The sequence below is a fragment of the Musca autumnalis genome, unplaced genomic scaffold, assembly GCF_047663935.1.
Source record: "Musca autumnalis isolate F117 unplaced genomic scaffold, ASM4766393v1 scaffold_5, whole genome shotgun sequence".
NCBI classification, from domain to species: Eukaryota; Metazoa; Arthropoda; class Insecta; order Diptera; family Muscidae; genus Musca; species Musca autumnalis.
The window spans coordinates 37,030,490-37,052,327 of NW_027412088.1; the positions used below are offsets into that span (position 1 = coordinate 37,030,490).

The following is a 21,838-nucleotide window of genomic DNA, read 5'->3' on the forward strand; positions in this document are numbered from 1 at the left end:
ATCAGCCCAACCACACTAAAACTGAGTATTCGTTCAAATGCAAAATGCAAAGAAAACGAAAATTTTTTTTCTGTGTTCCACAAGAATACTTGCTTGTCTAGATGCGTGCCTGACTGGTACGATATGTGTGGGGAGCAATATTCAACGAACGGCTTGCTGGCTGGCGGCTGATTTTGCTTAGTGTGTTGAGGCGAAAACCAGTTCTGTTGACTGGCTTGCTGCACCAACTCCCTATCTTAGGAACAAAACGGGAATAAAGTTGGTAAAGGAGGTGGAGATGGCAAAGACGGGTGACATGTTGGGAACCTCCACATTCAGACCATGAGCCGAGTTTTGCCGGCCAACAACACAACAAATAACACACAACACTCACTCGTAGGGACCTGATGAAGATGCGATAAGCAAAATACCAAACAGTTTATGCGGATATTGCAAAACGAACGGTACGTTTGAGCGGAAAACTAAATTTCGAGTTGAATATTTGAAAGATACCAACAAAAACAACCAGTTTCTTTGTTTGGCTTAAAAGTTTCGATATTTGAAATGAATGAAAAATAAAATGCATGCAAATGATCGCGAAAAAAATCACGTCACACAAAGAAATTCATGAAAATGTTGAAGAAAATTTATTTATCTCAAAGAAAGTTTGTGTTTAGAAAAATAAATAAGATTTCACAAGAATAGCAATGTATAAAATATATAGTGAAAATTGCTAAGAAAAAATATTTATGAATGCAATCTTAACATTAAATGTTTTGAATCCGAAAGAAAATCATCAAAAATATTTCAAGGTAATTTCAAAAAGTCAAAGTTCACTTTACTCAGACTAATCTCATAAATTTGAAATGTGTATTGCGATCATGTATAAGAAGCTGTAGAATTCCTGTTTACAAGTTGCTAGCCCCTACATTCTGTTGCATTATTTAATGTGTTTATTGAGGCTCTTGCTCTGTATGTAGAAAATGACGATACCAGAATGATAAGCAAACTGAAATTTATAAGTTTGAAGTTGTTTTGTAATAATCTCTGAATAATAATGCTGATAACAAAAGATTTAGAGCCGAACTCCAATAATAACCGAATCAAAAATATATGAAAAATTAACGTAAAGAAGCCATGGTCCTTGATGTGACAACAGAAAACACTCAACATAGGGAAAATAAATTATTACTACACTATACTGATTTTAAAGCTTATTTTCCGTACAATAAGAGCGTAAACAGTGCGTTTTTTGCGAAAAAAATGCACGTTCGAAACAACGAATCTATATTCGATATATTATTGTGCGACTTTGGACTACCTCAGATAATAACAAAGCAACTTTCCGCACTTAAAACGCAAAATAATCTGTTTAACCAACAGCATGACGCAGCTACATAATCTGTGTGAAAAATGTATATAGATTTTTTAAGGTGATTCAATTATTCAACTAAAATAAAACAAGAAAAAAAAGGCTGAAAATTTTATACCCTCCACCATAAAAAATAATCTGAACTAAAATGGAATAATTAGTTTCCTTTACTGTCCACAATTTTAGGTGGAGAAGTTTAGTGGACATTGGGAATCTCAAACTCATGTAGCCAAATTCCTCAAAACATCTTAAATCGGAAGGTAACGTTATATGTGATGATAAATTACCGCTTTATGGTAAAAAATGTTGCTAAAATTTTTAAAATACCGAAAATCGGGAGGTGCTGTTATATGGAGGCTATATCAAAACATGGACCCATGTTGACGATTTTTAGTGAAAAAGTTTCGTGACCACAGAGAACCTCAAATGTCAAATTGCAGCTAGTTCAGTTAAAAATGTTAGCTAAAATTCTCAAAATACCGAAAATCGGCAGGTACCGTTATAAGGGGGCTATACCAAAACTTGGACCTATGTTGACGATTTTTGGTTGAGAAGTTTTTGGACACCGATAACCTCAAATGTCAAACAGCGGTTACTCCAGTGGTCCAATGTTGGCATTTTTTATTGGAGAAGTTTTGTGTTCACTGGGAAGTTCAAATGTATAATCACAGATAACTCGGTGAACGAATGTAGCTAAACTCATCAACACAAAACTCAAAAAACCTAAAAGCAGGAGGGGGGCTATACCAAAACATGAACTTATGTTGACAAATTTTGGTGGAGAAGCTTTGTGACCACTGGGAATCTCAATTATTAATTTACAGGTACATCGGTCAAAAATGAATCTATTATCTTCACAATACCTTAAATCCGTTATATGGAAGCTATACTAAAAGTGGACTTATATAAACAATTTTTAGTGGAGAAGTTTTTTGACCACTGGTAACTTCAAATGTCAAATAACTGGTAGTTCGGTCAAAAATTTAGGTAATGACATTAAAATTCTTCAAATCGGGAGATACCCTTATATGGGGTCTATAACAAAACATGGACCTTTGTTGACAATTGTTGGTGAGAAATTTTTGACCACTGGGATCATCAAAAGTCAAATAACAGGTAGTTCGGAGAAAAAATGCGGAGGGACTGTTATATAGGGGTTATACCAAAACGGGGACCGATATAGGCCATATTCCAATTTGGCCCGGATATTGCAAAAATATAAGAACGCTATAGAACGCAACTATTATGGACCTTATAGGGATTGCAATAATCCGACTTGGCTAGATGGACTCAGAATTTGATACTGACCAAGAATATGAGAATGGTTATTTTAATGCGTTAAAAAACGGAAAACAAACTAAATGTATCCACCAAACTATGGTGAAGGTTATAAAAAGAATCATTCCGCTTAGCCGACAGCTATATTGCACCGTCTATATCTCTAAAAATACCAGTAAAGAAAGGATCAAAGTCGAGAAGCCGTCCGAACTCACGGTGCTCTTGAACGAACTTTAAATTGACGGTGCTTACACCTGGGAAGTTTTTGCGGATTCTGGAGCTATAATGTTTATAGATGAAAAAAAATCAAAAAACAAAAAAAATCGCCTGGAGCGGTTTTTAAATAAATCGCGATGCAAGTTTTCATTTTTAGGGGTTTTTTTAGGTTTTTACGATTTTGCTGGAAAACCGCAAGCCCTATAAAAATAGAACGAAAGAAAATGTTATAGCAGTGAAAATTCTCTACAAGATTGTTTGATTTGATGTTTTCGTTGTTCTTACCATTTTTGAGATTTATAAGTTCAAATTTTGAAAATTTACTGACTGTTTTGTCTTTTTATAAAACAAGGTCAGGACTGCAATTTCCCAATTTAAACTTATATATCTCAAAAATGGTACAAACTAGGAAAAAAATTACGAGAAATAATATTATAGAAAATTTTCACAGCTATAGCATTTTATCTAGTCCCATTTCAATAGCACTTACCGTTTTCAAGCTAATCCTGAAAACCTAACAAACAAAAATCACAAATGTGGCCTGATCTACTATATCTCAAAAATGGCAAAACCTAGGAACAAATCATAACGGTCGATTGAGAATTTTCACAGCTGAAAAAGTTTCTTTAACCTCATTTCGAAAGGACTTGCGGTTTCCAAGTAAAATCGCGAAAATAAACCTAAATATGTGAACTTTGACCGCGATTTATTTAAAAATCTATACAGCGATTTTTTGTTGTTTTTGAATTTTTCTCATCTATGAACATTGCTGTTTCAGAATCCGCAAAAACTTCCCAGGTGTAAGCGGTTTTTATTTAAATTTAGTTAGGTGCACCGTACATGACATTGTTTTATAAGGAGGCGATACAGTCAGTGCATTGTCCCAATTTGAACTTCTATATCTCAAAAATGGTAAAACCATTGAGGTCAATCATGTAGAAAATTTTCACTGCTACAACATTTTCTTTAATCCCATTTCGATAGATAAATGTGAACTTTGACCGCCATTTATTTGAAAATCCCACCGGCGATTTTTTTTTCTTTTTTTTTTTATTTTTCTCATCTATGAACATTGTAGCTTCAGAAACCGTGAAAACTTCCCAGGTGTAAGCGGTTTTCATTTAAATTTAGTTAAGGCGCACCGTGAACCGTGTTTGGTGCATCCAATATCTCAAATCTGCCCTAAATATATATGGAACCAAATTCAGTTACATTTTCCAATTTCAATGAAAATGGACATAAATAGCGTGCTTTGTGCTTTAAATATATGATAGCGATATTTTCATAATTCATTTTTTGTTCAACAGATAACACAATCAGCTTTCCGGAGAATCAAAAGCGGTCAAATTCGGTCATCTAGTTGCAGAGGAATTCAAGGTCAAATTTTAACTTTTGTGTGTTTTTACACCTCCCTAAATGGTCAAACTACAATAAATAAACTATACACAGCAAAATTTGAAGGAAGGGTTTCCATGCGATGACGTAATTTCATGGCATCTTTTGGATTGGTTCAAACGAAGTCGTGAAAGATCCGATCTTTTCAATATCATTTGAACTAATGCAAAGGAAGTCGTTAAAGATCCGATCTTTTCATCAGCATTCGAACCCATGCAAAGGGAGTCGTTAAAGGCCCGATCTTTTCATCAGCATTTGAACCCATTCCATCGATCCAATAGAGAAGAGTTTTGTGTTTTTATTTATACGCATTTTTCTAAATATATAAGATTAATTATTTACAATAGGCTTGATGTTGTCGGAGACTCGAAATTACAACTAACGTTGTTAAAACTCTCGTCGTAATGATAATGTGATTGCAAAGGGTTGGTAAAAATGAAATGTCAAAGCATTGGTGGAAATGACATGCCAAAGCATTGGTGAAAATGACATGTGAAAGCATTGGTGTAAATGGCATGCTTTGGATCCGAAAATGAAAATCATCTTTTGGGGTCCACGCTCTTATAAAATTCATCGATGAAGATGCTAAAAATATGACATGCCAGATCACTTGCACCCATGATTGAATGGCATCGAACATTTTGCTGGGTAATGATAAAAAAAATAAATAGATTTTTTTTTTTTTTTTGAAAAAATATTAAATTATTTTTTTTTTCAAACAATTTAAAATTTTTGCAAAAGTTAAGAAAATTGTCCATGGGTTTTCATAAAACTCATATACAACCTCATGTACTTAAATAATGTCCATTTGTGTAAAAAAGCTGTAATTAAATAATATGGGAGGGGGTATAAAACACAACCATTTTTACCCATGTAATTTCAATAAATTTAAAAAATTTTATATATGGGTTGAAAGAGCAATTTTACGACAGATAACCCAATCAGCTTTCCGGTGAATCAAAATCGGTCAAATTCGGTTCTGTAGTTGTTGAGGAATTCAAGGTCAAAATTAAACTTTCGATTTTTTTTATACTACTTTTTATCAAAATATGAGTGAAAAAGAATACACTCAGGCATCTTTCTTTGAATACCAAACAATGTTCCATGTTGTTCCATTAAAGTTCTACTCTACTAAAGTTTGAATTTCACTAAAATTTAGTACCTGAGAAAAAATAAAATACCTCACTACGTGTAAACGCTACGGTAATTTATTAAAACAGTTCAGCAATGCAACAATCCTAGTTTATTTGTAAAAGATGCCATACGGTCCAGAATTGAGTGGAGATTATAATAGATCTTGAGCCTATCGGAGTGTTACCTATCGGATTACATGGCAATACACTTTCAAGTTTCGTATAAAAGTAAAATGCAACGCCTCATAGGAACCCTAAAAGACCAATTAGAAGAAATTCAAATTACGGGCGGAGATGTAACAAGGGCAATAGCCTTAACTAAATACTTATTGAGACTTAAGAGCTAGTTTTAATAACTAAAGAAGTCAGGTGAGTGGGGGAAAGCTAAAAGGAATTCTTGAGTAAGCTTCAGTAAGGCAAGATTTCGCAAGTTGTTCTCAAAGGATCGCAAACGAAATCTGCTCTTGAGACTCTACATCTACTGGCGAAACTCCATTTTCCGGACTGCAAAGATCCCAGTTCTAATCTGCATAACATAGAAACAAATTACATAGATCTGACAGTGTCATCAGAAAAAAAGTTTGATCCGACAAAAATTATTTTAAAAATTCTCGATTCAGAAAAAAATATATTAAAAATCCGATTCAGGAAAAAAAAATTAAAAATTCACCATTCAGAAAAAAAAATATTTTAAAAATTCACATATTAGATTTTTTTTTCAAATCCGTATTTCAAAAAAATAAATATTTTAAAAATCCACGATTTAGAAAAAAATTATTTTAAAAATTCATGATTCAGAAAAAATTATTTTAAAAATTCACGATTCAGAAAAAATCATTTTAAACATCCGCAATTCAGAAAAAACAATATTTTAAAAATTCACGATTTAGAAAAAAATATTCCAGAAAAAATTATATTAAAAATCCACAAGAAAAAAAATATTTTAAAAATCCTCGATTCGGAAAAATTATTTTAAAAATCCTCGATTCGGAAAAAATTATTTTAAAAACCTACGATTCAGAAAAAAAATATTTTAAAAATCCAAGATTCGGAAAAAAAATATTTTAAAACTCCGCTTTTCAGAACAAAAATCATTTTAAAAATCTACGATTCAGAAAAAAGAATATTTTAAAAATCTTAAAAATTCAGAAAAAAATTATTATAAAAATCCACGATTTAGAAAAAAATTATTTAAAAAATTCACCATTTAGAAAAAAAATTATTTTAAAATCGACGATTTAGAAAAAAGTTATTTTAAAAATCCACGATTTAGAAAAAAAAAATTATTATAAAAATTCACGATTTAGAAAAAAATTATTTCAAAAATTCACCATTTAGAAAAAAAAAATTATTTTGAAATCGACGATTTAGAAAAAAATTATTTTAAAAATCCACGATTTAGAAAAAAAAAATTATTTTAAAAATCCACGATTCAGAAACAATTCTTTAAAAAATCCACGATAACAAAGAAACAATTGATACAATATCTGTTATAGTTTCCGAGAAATAACTATTTCTTTATCCAGAAATTTATTTTAAAAATTTTCGATGCATAAATGTTTTTAAAAAGCCACGATTAAAGAAAAATATTTTAAAAATTCACGATTAAAAAAATATTTTAAAAATTCACGATTAAAAAAAATATTCTAAAAATTCACGATTCAGAAAAAAATAATTTAAAAATCCACGATTCAGAAAAAATTATTTTAAAAATCCACGATTCAGAAAAAATTATTTTAAAAAATCACGATTCAGAAAAAAATGTTTTAAAAATCCACGATTCAGAAAAAAATTATTTTAAAATTTTTAAAAATTCAGAAAAAAATTATTTTAAAAACCCAAGATTTAGGGAGAAATTAGCTTAAAAACCCAAGATTTAGAGAGAAATTATTTTAAAAACCCACGATTTAAGAAAAATTATTTCAAAAATCCACGATTCAGAAACAATTCTTTTAACAACCCACGATAACAAAGAAACAATAACTATTTCTTTACCCAGAAATTTGCAAACATTACGTATTTTCCACAATGGGGAATTCGATTACTATCGAATCTCATATAGAAACAAAATTAAGGTGACAATTTTCTATAGAAACATTTTTCTTCGCACTTTTCGTCTAAGTACCATCCAGGGAACCATTGTAGGGAACTTCTATAATCGAATAATATAAATTTTTTTAGCAAAATCATTGCGACAGTGTCTATAAATTAACTCCAGTTTTTTTCATATTGTGGAGTATGTGTGAAAACCTGTTCCATTATTTACTTAGTAGATTTTACATTGTGCTTACAAATCGAGATCATAAAGCCGGTCATCTGTTGACGGCTTGCTTGCATGATTCGTTTATTCGCCGATCCTAAGTGTTTTGCAGTGTTTGTTGCCATGTGTTGATTTTCTTTGTTAAAACAGAAAAAAAAAAATAAAAATAAAAAAACCATAAATAAATGCAAATGTGAAAGAACTTGTGAAAGATACAGATTGTTAAAATAAACAGTAGAAGATAAAAATAAAGTGCATCGGTGAATATTTAGATTTTGTGCTTCAAATAACGAGAGTACCCAGCAAAAATTTGGTAACCACATGTCATTACTTCCTGCATTACCTGGTAATGAGTACTCATTACACTCCGCATTATCAGGCAGTACATATAAGACAGTTTACACATAACTAATTACTTCCCTACTTACTACTTACTTACTAAGTAGTGAGTGCGGTGGCACAGTACTAGTGTGTCTGACTACAAATTCTGGGGTCGTGTGTTCAAAGCTCAGCGTCGGCATGGGTGTTTCGTGCGAGTGGCCTAGTGTGTAGTGTGTTTGGCTACAAATCAGAAGTTCGTGTGTTCAAAACTAGAAGGTATCGAATGAAAAGGAAAAAAACAAAAAAATGTGTAGTGTTGAATTTGAATATAATTTCACCTCAATTTTTTCTAAAAATAGAACTATGGTTTTTTGCTTCTTTTCGACTGCCGGTATGTGTTTAAGTATGTACTTAAAAAAACATATTTAAGGAAGTACTTCCTTCCTATGACATCCCCATGTAAAAATAATGACTTTTACGTTATATTTGTAAGTAGTTACTACTGCCAAATTTTACTGAATAATGTCATTACTTAGTAATGACATAAAAGGGAAGGGATGATAAGAGGGATTTTTCCGAACGAATCTATATATAACACAAAAACTGTAGAGGATAATGGCGTCAAAAATCTTCCTGTACATGTGCGCCTACTGTTGTTTTATCAGTGGTCACATATTAATGAGTGCATTGAAAACATATCACGCGAGACACATCGAAATCCTTACCAAACAATAAACCTTATAAATAATTATTGGTAATCGTACCTACTTACGGATCAGACTTTGTACCATATTAAAGGTCTTTTGAAACAAATGAAAATTCCATAAATAACCACTTTATAGAGTATCATAAACTAGAAAAGTGCCGCACAATGGTTCTGAAATCGATTCTCCTGACCAAAAACCCAATTTTTTGTCGTCACCGATTCTTAATTTCTATATGGAGTTCCATAGTAATCATATCGAAACTAAGGAAACCAAAACATTAGGCTAAAATATTGAACGGTGTGGGCGTGGTGTGCTCCTAAAAACGACATTTTTCCCAAATTCAAGTCCAATCTTCGAGCAATGTTAACAAAACAACATTTTTCACAAGCCCGAATATCCCAGTCACACTTTGTACTTCATAAAATACCACCAACCAGCAATTTCCTCTTCCACTAAAGTGATCACTTTGTCAACGCATTTGAAACTTAACATGATTTACTACTACTAACTTACTAATTTTACTTAGTTACTTATTTACTTAGCTGGCCCATTACAGAATATTTGTTCCATAGACCTAATTAAGAAAAGATCTCCAATTCTCTTTGCTTAGTGCTTCGCTTTCTGGAATACCGCGCCTTGTCATCTCTTCATCCACTTGTTTGCGCCATCTATTCTTTAGCCTGCCAATTCGGCGTGCACCGCCATGTGGCTCGAATTTATACGCCTTTTTAGCGGGTTCATCATCGCTCATTCTTATTACATGGCCTAGCCAACGCAATCGCTGGATCTCGATACGTTTGACTATATTCATGTCGTTGTATAGCAGATACAGCTCGTGGTTCATACGACGTCGATATTCACCGCCAAAGCAGATTGGTCCGTAGATCTTTCGAAGAATTTTTCTCTCAAACACGCCAAGCACTGCCTTATCTGCTTGCGCAAGTACCCAGGCTTCGGAAACATACATTAGCACAGGTAGTAAGTAAGTGTTTTGTAAAGCGTTATATTTGTTTGACGAGTTGTGGCTTTGTTTTTGAAGTGCTTACTTAAGCCAAAGTAGCATGTTGGCCAATACAATTCATCTTTTTATTTCACAACTGATGTCGTTTGTTGTGTTTACGGCGGTGCCGAGGTATACGAAGTCTTTTACTATCTCAAAATTATAGGAACCAACTTCAACAGTTGGTCCGATCTCAATGGACGCATTACGCGTCGACACCATCAGCTTGGTCTTCTCGCCGTTTACCGCCAGATCCACTTTATCAGATTCTCCTTCGATCTTCATAAAGGTATCGGTTACTTCTTTTACTGATTGTCCCATGATGTCTATATCATCAGCATAAGCAAGTAACATGCGACTATTCGTGTAGATTGTGCCACTTCTTTTGACGTTTGCCTCTCGTACAACCATTTCTAGCAGGATGTTGAAAGGATCACACGAAAGGCTGTCTCCTTACTTGAAACCTCTTTTGGTACAAAACTCTTCGGAGAGGTTCTTTCCTATTTTAACTGAAGATCTTGTGTCCGTTAGAGTCATTTTACAAAGCCGAATGAGCTTTGCGGAAATACCAAATTCAGACATGGGTTGGAAAACCTTTTAACTTAGCGGCCTGTTGAAGGCTGCTTTATAATCGACAAAAAGGTGGTAGGTGTCGATCTGCATCTCTTGGGTCTTCTCCAGGATTTGCCGCAGGGTAAATATCTGGTCAATGGTGGACTTGCCAGGTCTAAAGCCGCATTGGTATGGTCCAATTATTTCGTTGACCATGGGCTTCTGTCGTTCGCACAATATCCCTGACACTATCTTGTATGCAATAGGGAGAAGACTTATGCCCCTATAGTTTGAGCATAAAGTCTTATTTCCTTTCTTATGGACGGGACACAGGATGCTCAGGTTCCAATCGTCGGGTACGCGTTCTTCCTGCCAGATGGGGCTAACGAGCTGATGCATACACCTTATCAGTGTGTCGCCTCCGCTTTTAAACAGCTCGGCTGGTAGGCCATCAGCTCCTGCTGCCTTATTATTCTTCAGCCGGTTTATTGCTGTCTTTACCTCATATTGGTCGGGTGTTATACATTCAATAGCATCTGCTGGGATTGGATCTGTGGTATCTTCGTCGACTTCGCTACTATTGGATACCAACAGTTTGGAAAAATGCTCTTTCCGTATCCTTAGCACACTATCTGTATCAGTTACCAAATTACCTTGCTGGTCTCTACAGGAGGATGTGCCTGTACCAAAGCCATCAGTTTGATGCTTGACTCTTTGGTAGACACGGTGCTCTTGAATCAAACTTAAATGGAACGAGCTTACACCTGGGAAGTTTTTGCGGATTCTGAAACTACAATGTTCACAGATGAGAAAAATCAAAAAACTAAAAAAATTGCGGGAGCGCTTTTTAAATAAATCGCGATTCAAGTTGACATTTTTAGGGGCTGTTTAGGTTTTTGCAATTTTGCTTGGAAACCGAAAGTCCTATCAAAATGGGAATAAAGAAAATGTTGTAGCTATCAAAATTCTCTACAAGATTGATCTTAATAATATTTTCGTAGGTTTTACAACTTTTGAGATATAGAAGTTGCAATTGGGACAATTCAAATTCAATTCAATTCTGTATCGTCTCCTTATAAAACAATGTCATGACTGCAATTTCCCAACTTAAACTTATATATCCAAAAAAAAGGTACAACCTAGAAAAATTACATAAGCCAGTCTTGTAGATTTTCTCAGGTCCCATGCCGATAAGACTTGCCGTATTCAAGCAAAATCGCGAAACCCTAACAAAAAACCTAAAAATGTAAACAGAGCTTCTTTATCTCAAAAATGGTACAGGCTGAGAACAAATCATAAACGTCAATCCGGTAGAGAATTTTCACGGCTACAACATTTTCTTTATCTCCATTTCGATTGGACTTGTGGTTTCCAAACAAAATCGTGAAAACCTAAAAAACACCTAAAAATGTGAATTTTGACCGCGATTTATTTAAAAATCCCCCCAGCGATTTTTCTTGTTTTTGGATTTTTCTCATCTATGAACATTTCTGTTTCAGAGTTCACAAAAACTTTCCCTGTGTAAGCGGTTTTCATTAAAGGTTAGTGAAGGCGCACCCTTTATAACATTTTTTTTACAAGGGGGCGATACAGTCCCAATTTGAACTTCAATATCTCAAAAATGGTAAAGGCTACGAAAATACCGTAAAGGTCATACGTGTAGAAAATGTTCATAGCTACAACATGTTCTTCAGTCTTATTTTGATAGAACCTGCGGTTTCTAGACAAAATCGTGAAAACCTAAACAACCCCTAAAAATGTCAACTTGAATCGCGATTTATTTAAAAAGCGATTTTTTTTTTGTTTTTTGATTTTTCTCATCTATGAACACTGTAGTTTCAGAATCCGCAAAAACTTCCCAGGTGTAAGCACCTTCCATTTAAATTTGATTCAAGAGCACCGTGTAGAATTTTCGGACTACTCGACTACTTTTACTTACACAAATATAACTTCACCAATCTATGCTTTTTTTGGAAATACATCTCCGTTCTGTTCTTCTGAAGTCAACCTACCAACACCCGCTTAGGTTATATAAATATCTGAAACGGTGTGGAAATATGCATCCGCAAACATGCAAAATTGTCCACAGACAACATTGGGCCACGATGGGTTAATGTTGTTGCAGACCACCTGAAATACGCATTTTTAATCCTGTCTCACGTTAAACATGTTAAAGCTTCTATACAAAATCACTTCCTTATATGTGAATTATTAAGCAAATGACCATTTTCAATAGAAGAAAATAAAATATAATAAAATTCTGGTACACAATTTTTGCATATATTTTCAATTCAATTTATCGGATTATGTGCAATTTCTTTTGTGCAGCAAAATTCACAGCAGATTAAAGAATTGTATGGCATTATTTTTTTATTTCCTTTTTTAGGAGTTTTATAAAAAAGCTCATTTAATTTTTAAATCCAGTGTAGCCGCTTTAAGATAACCCAAGTAGCAGCACACATAAACATATTCAACATTTCGCCATACCTGTTGTACTGGGTTTTAAAGACTGTTTTTTTTTTTTGAAATTATTGTTGGTTCAGTGCGAACGGATATCGGTAGTGAATACCAACACAACAAACCTTCGGCTGTAATACTGCTACATTGGCCGGTAGGTAAGTTGGTTGTTTGGTTGGTCGCTTTTGGGCAGACACAATAAACACATGGTTAAAAATGCATTTTCTGTGTAAGCTGGATAATAAAAAAGGCATTTCTTGTCGACAGACTGAAGAATTTAAAAAAAAAGCAAAATAAGAAGCCATTTGTAATGAATTTTATAACGGATACATTGACTGCATTTTCTTGAAATGCTGCTGCTGCTGTTGACCAAGAAAACTTACCTACCTTTTCTTGTGTTGGATTCCTTAACAAAGAGAAAAACAAAAACATCCAGTTGACGGAAAACATTGGGCAAATGTTTACCTTTGCCAATAAAACCGAAAATTCTTACTTACATACTTATATAACGTAAGCGAGAAGCATTCGTTAAGAAATGAGAGTAGATCTTGGTGTTGGCCTGTCAGTTGCAACGTTTTTATGTTGATTTTCGAAACAGTTTTCTGATGTCTCGGCAAAAGCTTTTATATGCTTCTTAAGATATCTTAAATAAGTATCTGCAGGATGCTTGATACAGGCACCTTTTGATGTACTTTTAAGTTAAACATTCTCTGTCTGCCCAACAGACTGTATTACCAAAAGACCGGCGGAATTCTTTAAGTCATTAAATAAAAATTCCTGAAGTTTCATGCAATTACTTGCAAGGAAAAAAGAGAAAAAAGAACAGCTGCACAGTTTTGATAGAATTATGTACATTGGGTTGGTTAACTAAAATGGATGTATGGAACTGATACGATAAACTAGAGTAATGCATGCAAAATGACTTGAAAAAATGGAATAAGAATTTGGTCTTACAAAAATCGTGAAATTCAAATCCAAACATTGGAATTGTGGTAAAAATTTCACGATTATAGCTGTGATATTCCTTGAATAAATCAACTATTAGTTAAAGAGAAGAAAAAGCTCTGTCCCATAAACATCCCAGAGTGTAAAACAATGCATATAAATTGTTCGTTTCTGGCAACAAATTATGTAACAAGTAAAGAAGTATCAGTCGGCTTTGCCGACAGACACAGCAAAAATTCGGATCCGTTAGTCATTATGTAACCCATTACAAAGCAACCTAAACAAAAATAACTACTAATGTTACTCCTTACTACGTTATAAGTACGGTGGCACATAGCGTGTGTGTCCGATTACAAATCAGAGGGTTGTGTGTTCAACGCTCACCGCCGGTCGCGTACGTTTTGTTAACAAAACAAGGAACATTTGGTGGTGCATATGAAAGCACATGTAAGCGTTTAAACAACCCTTAATGTTCGCAAGATCAAATCCAGCAGACAGCGGAATAAAATATAATAAAAATATGAAGTGTATTGAAATTGAAAACAAATTCCACCTCAAATATTCTAAAAAATCGCATATGTTTTTTAGCTTATAATTATAATAATTAGTTATTCTAGTGGTCGTATCATAACCAGTTATTCTGTGCAACATGCCCCTGTTAAAATAATGGGTTAGTAGGGGGTTTTGTAAGTAGTTACGACTACCACTACATTATTTTGGGAGGATTTTTTTGTTGGGAAGATATACCCTTGGTCTATGTGAATTGAAACTTTCATCTACGGACTAGGATTAAAGTTGAAAAGTATTGCGGTAGAAGTAGTTAAAGTAATGGACCGACATAGTCCATTATGGAAGTGAATCTTATTTTGGGAGTCATATCATTTCGATAGGTATCGCGCCCACTAGTCGTTTCAGTGTGTCATCGTATAACTTTTGGACCAGTATGTCCACAACGAACAGCATCGGTATACATTCCAAGGGGTCTTCGAACAGACCCTAAGCTGCACTTATACACTAATGTTGAACTTTTGTGGGGTACATTTAAACAGTTAAAGTATGTTTGGAGAAAATATTAAGAAACTCAAAATCTCGGACCATATTGCTTGCACTGTGCATACCATTTTAGTGACATTTTTTAAATACAAGGGGGAAAGTACCTGAAGTTGTGGACCAGCATTGTCCATCGGCGAACTGAAGCTAAGTTTTGACAAAATATGAAGAATGAAAGAATTTTGAACCAAATCGGTTGATCAGTTCGAGAGATATCGTGCTGTCCACACACAATATATGATGCCATAGGGGTTTTTTACACCTTTCGGTCTGTTTTCTCAAGAAGTATGGACATGCGTTTACCGTCGTAATTGAGGCAACGAATGCAAGCTGCTCCAACAAAAATCTCAAAGTGATTCGAGAGCAGGTCTTCGAGTGAAGTTATCCGAAATTTTGTGTAGGAAGTACCCGAAGGAGTGGACAATTATAGACCATATTCGAACTTGATCTATATCTGGTAGATACAGCATAATCTCGATAATCCGGACACCACATATTTCGGCGGTGTCCGGATTATCTTATTGTACGGATTACTGAGTAATGACAAAAACATATAATTTTGTACTTTTAAGTCAGTAATAACGGACATTTACTAGATAATAACCTGATATAAGGTCACCAAATGCATATTAAGCAAATATCACGGCTTGTGTCCATTTTAAGACCGAAAGCAGCGTAATTCATGTGGTATTTGCTGATTATTTTTTATCTAAAACTTCTATACAACTGGTGTATGTTTTTACATGTACATATACTGATTTCCCTTGTCCATGGGACATGAGCCTCTTCTGACTCGCGATAGAACTTCAGAATTTAAATGCACTCATTTCATTATGGGGAATATTTAGCCATTCCTATGAGCATCGCCAAATAAATTCAAGAAAAACTAAGCTATTAATCCCAATCCTGTAAATGATTAAAACATTTCTTGGTAAAATATCATTGGAATACATTATATGTCCCTAAGGGACTTTTTCACTAGTGGGATGTCTAATGAACTAATTCCTTTAGAGGAAAGGAACACAGACCATCGATTTTTCGGGGAACTAGTCTACCCAACCCTAGGTTTAAAATACTGCAGTAAAAACATGTTTCTTATTACAGCCAGTCATAAATAGTTGAACGATTGGAAAATTATTTGACATATTCAGACAGATTCATATTGACTATGTAACTGAGTTAGCAGTGACTATCTAGAAAGTCGAAATTAGTATCGAAAACTTTGAAACATTTCAGTTTTTCTATTTATACACCAATTGCTATTGCTAAGAACGAAAACGTAAATGAAATAATTAAGAATGTAATGCATAAGGAAGGAAAAAGTGTTGATGTCCGGATTATCGAGCTAAGAAAAATATGTGATGTCCGGATTACAGAGTCTACAATGTAAAAAAATCTAGACTCCGAATTACCGCGTTTTTCGGATTAACGAGTGTCCGGATTATCGAGACAATACTGTATATTCTGATCAGGGACGCAAGCAGGGACGTAGGGGGGGCCCAACCCGAAATGGTTTGGTCGACTAAAATTTGTTGAGCTACAGTAACAAATTATTACCTTTTTTCTCACTTTCTGATATTTTTTTGAAAATTTTAAATGAAATCTTATATTTTTCTGAAGTTTCTGGACTAAAAATGTACTTCATTAACACGTTTTGTAAGAAATATTTTAAAATTTGTGCTGAATAGCCTTTTTGAGAGAGACTGCCAGCAAAATCTGAATAACTTTTTTATGTCATTATATTTCATTTCCAAAAAATAAGAAATAGTCCCCATATTTGATGCGCTATATTCGATCTGTATAGAGGTCTTAAGTCTTTATACTTATCTTTCATCCAAAAAATACTAGTTCAGTATTGTGTGAGTGGAACACGGTGCTCTTGAAACAATTTTAAATGGAAGGTGCTTACACCTCGGAAGTTTTTGCGGATTCTGAAACTACAATGTTCATAGATGAGAACAATCAAAAAACAAATAAAAAATCGCCGGAGCACTTTTTAAATAAATCTCGATTTAAATTGACATTTCTAGGGGCTGTTTAGGTTTTCGCGAATTTGCTTAGAAACCACATTTCCTATCAAAACGGGACTAAACAAATATTGTAGCTATGAAAATTCTCTACAAGATCGACCTTTATGGTATTTTCGTACCTTTTACCATTTTTGAGATATAGAAGTTCAACTTGGGACAATGCACTGACTGTATCGCCCCCTTATAAAACAATGTCATGTAGGGTGCGCCTTAACTAACTTTTGATGAAAACCGCTTACACAGGGAAAGTTTTTGTAAATTTTGAATCAGCAGTGCTCATAGATGAGAAAAATCCAAAAACAAGTAAAAATCGCTGTAGGGATTTTTAAATAAATCGCGGTCAAAATTCACATTTTTAGGTGCTTTTTAGGTTTTTACGATTTTGCTTGAAAACCGCAAGTCCAATCGAAACGTTTATCATTTGTTCCCAGCTTGTACCATTTTTGAGATAAGGAAGCTCAGTTTAAATTTTTAGTTTTTTTTGTTAGGGTTTCGCGAATTTGCTTGAATACGGTAAGTCGTATCGACATGTGACCTGAGAAAATCTTAAAGCTGTGAAAATTCTCTACAAGACTGGCTTAAGTAACTTATCCTAAGTTGTAACATTTTTTTAGATATATAAGTTTAAGTTGGGAATTTGCAGTCATGACATTGTTTTATAAGGGGGCGATACAGAATTGAATTTGAATTGTCCCAACTTGAACTTCTATATCTCAAAAACGGTAAAACCGACGAGAATATCGTAAAGATCAATCTTGTAGAGAATTTTCATATCTACAACATTTGTTTTAGTCCCATTTTGATAGGAAATGTGGTTTCTAAGCAAAATCGCGAATACCTAAACAACCCCTAAAAATGTCAACTTAAATCGCGATTTATTTAAAAAGCGCTCCGGCGATTTTTTTTTTGTTTTTTGATTGTTCTCATCTATAAACATTGTAGTTTCAGAATCCGCAAAAATTTCCGAGGTGTAAGCACCTTCTATTTAAAATTGTTTCAAGAGCACCGTGGGAAGTGCATAAAATAAAATGTCTATTGTACAAAAAGTACCATGTATCGGAAACCAATTAGATATTTGTTTCACTGCCTTCGCCAAATTGTTAAATTGTAAGAGAATTACGTTTCAGACAATTTGGTGTAATTCAGCCCTATCCACCCGTCTGACTATCTAATCCGAATCAACCAATTTGGTAAAAATATTGGATTTCGAAATATTATGTCCAATTTTTTTTTTAATCGAGATTCTATTTTTCCAAATGAGTCCATGCTTCCTGACATAATGGAAAAAACTATACGGTGACCAACTGCATAAAATGGCTGGTGGGCGTTATAAATATTGAAAGGAAAGGCTCTCAAAATAAAATCCACTTACACAATGGATATGTCGATCCCTTTATTCAGGTACCTTCTTCGCAAAAGTCAAATCAAATTGTTTAACAAAACGTAAGTATTTATTCGGAACGTTCACAATCACAAATATAAATTCCCAAAAAGTTTCAATATTTTTTCTGCAAGTTATATCCAAAGAAGTTCACAAAATTTTGAAAACTCCCTAAATGCAAAATTTTTGAGGAAAAGGTTGCGTATCCGATATTCGATAGATTCGATAGTCATAGATAAAAGTGCTAATTCATACACAGGCTGAGAGCATATTTGTCGGAAAAGCCAACTGATACTTCTTTACTCGTTTTCTAGAAAATAAAAGTCATGAATTTTCATGAGTTTTCTTCCAACCGTATACAAGTTATGACAAATTAAAAACGCTTTTGGACTCAAGTGATTAATCCGTGTGGGCAAAGTCGTTGTCGAAATATTTGTTTATTGATATATGTACATATATCAAAACTATCTAACTTTTAAAGCAATAAATTTATTTTTAACAAGTAAAAAGCGTTAAGGCTGTCTTATTTATAGCCTACACCATGAAATATTTGAACAAATTAGTTCGAGCTGTGGTTAAGTCCGATGATCATCAGGCATATTAGAATGTTATTTTGTTTGGCGAACGTAGACGTAGCTTGAAAACTAGCATTATACGTACATCATTTGAAAATTGTATATACGAATTAATGTCAGTTATTTAATTCCAGACTTTTCCAAAAGTTCGAATTGGCTGGATACCCTATCTCTCAATGTTTTATTACAAATACTATGGCAGCTTGGTCTTCTGTATCATAAGATTTGATCATCAGAATTTGTCATCAGAAGCTTTGGCAAGTTGATAGTGGCTTAGAAAGCTGAGACGCCTGTAACCGGCCGGTTGTCGGAGACCCAGGTCACAGCCTGGCTTATGCTGAAATTATTTTATTTTGCCTTATTAAGGTGAAGGCCTTTTTATAGTGATATTTTAAATAATTCCTTTCTGGTAAGAAAGTACCAATGTTCACAATTTTACGTGGAAAAGTTTTTTGGCTACTGGGAACCCCAATTACTTAATTGTAGCTAATTCGGTTAGTAAAAAAAACTTGAAAACACCTAAAATCGGGCGATATCGTTAATTGGTGGATATTCCAAAACATGGACCTATCTCCATAATTTTGGGTGGAGAAGTTTATTGGTCTATGTGAAGCCAAATGCAATATTATAGCTAGTTAAAAACGTCAAACTACCAGAAATCGTGCGGGACTGTTACATGGGGGATATACCAAAATGAGGACCAATAAACCCCATCTTCAAATTTCGGAGTCCTTTGTCAACTTTTGTGGATGCTACAGTGATTACCTCACACGGAGAAACGCACGGACATCGATCGACCCAGAATTTTGTCCTGATCAAGAATATATGTATGGGGGTTTCTGAGTGAAATCGGACACTTTTTCAAGATGAGGTTTTTGATTTCCTTAATTTTTTGCTATGGTGATGCTGCTCATTAGCAAAACATTTTAGAATATTTTCAGATTTTTTTTTGACTAACGGTTCCAGAGATATCGCGCCTTGAAAAAGTCAAATTCTGTAAAAGCAATGAAATACTCATAACTTCTTTAATATTGGTCCAATTTGAAAAAATCTTTTTTGTATGTTTTGTTGTTTTATCAGCTATTAAATAGAAAATAGCAAAAAAATTTGCACAGTGGGCATGGATGCTATTTTCGCGATTTAGTATTTAAAATCAATTTTTAAAGATGTTCGACCCCTTCGATTTTCTTTAATTATTTATGTATTAAACTACGTTCAATTACAAAAATTTTAAGTCCTATTTGGTAATGGGATTCGGACGATTACTATTTTTTCTGAATTTTTTGAAATTTTTCAATACAATTTTTCCTTTATACCCGTGTGAAACATTTGTTATTTTACCAACACAAAACAAAATTACATTTTTTATACCCTCCACCATAGTATGGAGGGTATATTAAGTTTGTTTTTCCGTTTGTAACGCATTGAAATACTCAGTACAGTTCTAGCCCACCAAAAATTGTCAACAGTTAGATATAGGCACCATAAAAAGGGCCTCCCGAATGAAGCATTTTATCTACATTATATGACATTTTAACGTACTCACTTAAAGTTGGGGACAGGAATGAATATTTTATGGTGGAGGGTATGAAAAGTTCGGCCCGGCCGAACTTAACGCTTTTTTACTTGTTTTTACATTGGTTTTGTTGTTTTATTTAGAAATTTATCTTAAACATCTTAAAAACTTCTTCATTTTGCGATTTTAAGAATGGTTTTGTAATTAGTGTACCAGCATTAGTGGGCATTATTGAGTGGCGTTTTTTTGTGCCCGCGACAAGTTTAGCCGCTTCATATCTCAAATTCAACTCCACTTTCGTATTTAAATAATCATCTTCTTGGGAAAATCTTACTTTAATAATTGGTATATTATTTGCTCGGATGCCCATTCATGTAATTCCCAAACCGTGGTTATTTTATTAACAATTTATTAAGCTTATTGTCCGGCTGGTACACTTATTGCTAATCCATTCTCAAATTAGAAAAATTAAGCACTTTTTAAGATGTTTAAGATAAATTTCCAAATAAAACAACATAAAAATATGTATTTTTGTATTGTTTTGGTAAAATAACAAATGTTTCACACGGGTATAAAGGAAAAATTGTATTGAAAAATTTTAAAAAATTCAGAAAAAATAGTAATCATCCGAATCCCATTACCACATAGGACTTAAAATTTTTGTAATTGAACGTAGTTTAATACCAAAATAATTAAAGAAAATCGAAGGGGTCGAACATCTTTAAAAATTGATTTTAAATATTAAATCGCGAAAATAGCATTCATGCCCACTGTGCAATTTTTTTTGCTATTTTTTATTTAATAGCTGATAAAACAACAAAACATACAAAAAAGATTTTTTCAAATTGGACCAATATTAAAGAAGTTATGAGTATTTCATTGCATGTAGCTTTTACAGAATTTGACTTTTTCAAGGCGCGATATCTCTGGAACCGTTAGTCAAAAAAAATCTGAAAATATTCTAAAATGTTTTGCTAATGAGCAGCATCACCATAGCAAAAAATAAAGGAAATCAAAAACCTCATCTTGAAAAAGTGTCCGATTTCACTCAGAAACCCCCGTATATACTTTATATTGTCGCAAATGGTTCTTTCAATGCGTTACAAACGGAAGAATAATCTTAATTTACCCTCCATACTGTGATGGAGAGTAGAAAAATGTGCGAATTGTTTTTGAAATAAATAGCAAACACGGTGTCCTGCAAAGTTTTTAATGTCTTCGAGTCCAAAAACTCGTACAATTAAGAAAATAATAACGCTTCTTCTGTAACATTATACCAAAATTAGAGAATGACGCCTGAACATTATTTTCTGTGATATTTTTGGTAAAATAGGAATGCTTTTATACTGTGATGACATAAAATATGGTATGTTTCAGAACTTACAAGAAGCTACTAATTGTTACTACGATAAAATTTTTTCTTTATGTTATCGGAAAAATAGTAAAAATTAGTAGATTCTTGGAGTTCTGGAGTTGGGTTTTTTTGTGTCAGATCCAGCTAGGATTTTATGGCCCCATCTAAATATGATTAAATATTGAGTTTTTAAAGAAATTCGGGGCTATATCTCTGAAACCAATGCGAATCTTCTTGTGACCTCTGAAGCAAATTTGTAAATAAGGACAAGAATACAATATTTTGAGAAATATTGAACTCGAAAAACTACATTTATT

General features: G+C 33.5%; 1 protein-coding gene across 2 annotated transcripts in view; it reads left to right on the forward strand.

Annotated features, from left to right (window-relative positions):
- Positions 1-371: 371 nt before the first annotated feature.
- The window catches only part of LOC141404982 (semaphorin-2A-like), a 439,686-nt gene continuing 418,219 nt past the window's right edge, over positions 372-21,838 (forward strand). For both annotated transcript variants that reach the window (XM_073988869.1, XM_073988871.1), the window contains exon 1: positions 372-791. The gene's annotated coding sequence lies outside the window, so the exon portion shown is untranslated. The remainder of the gene's footprint in view (positions 792-21,838) is intronic.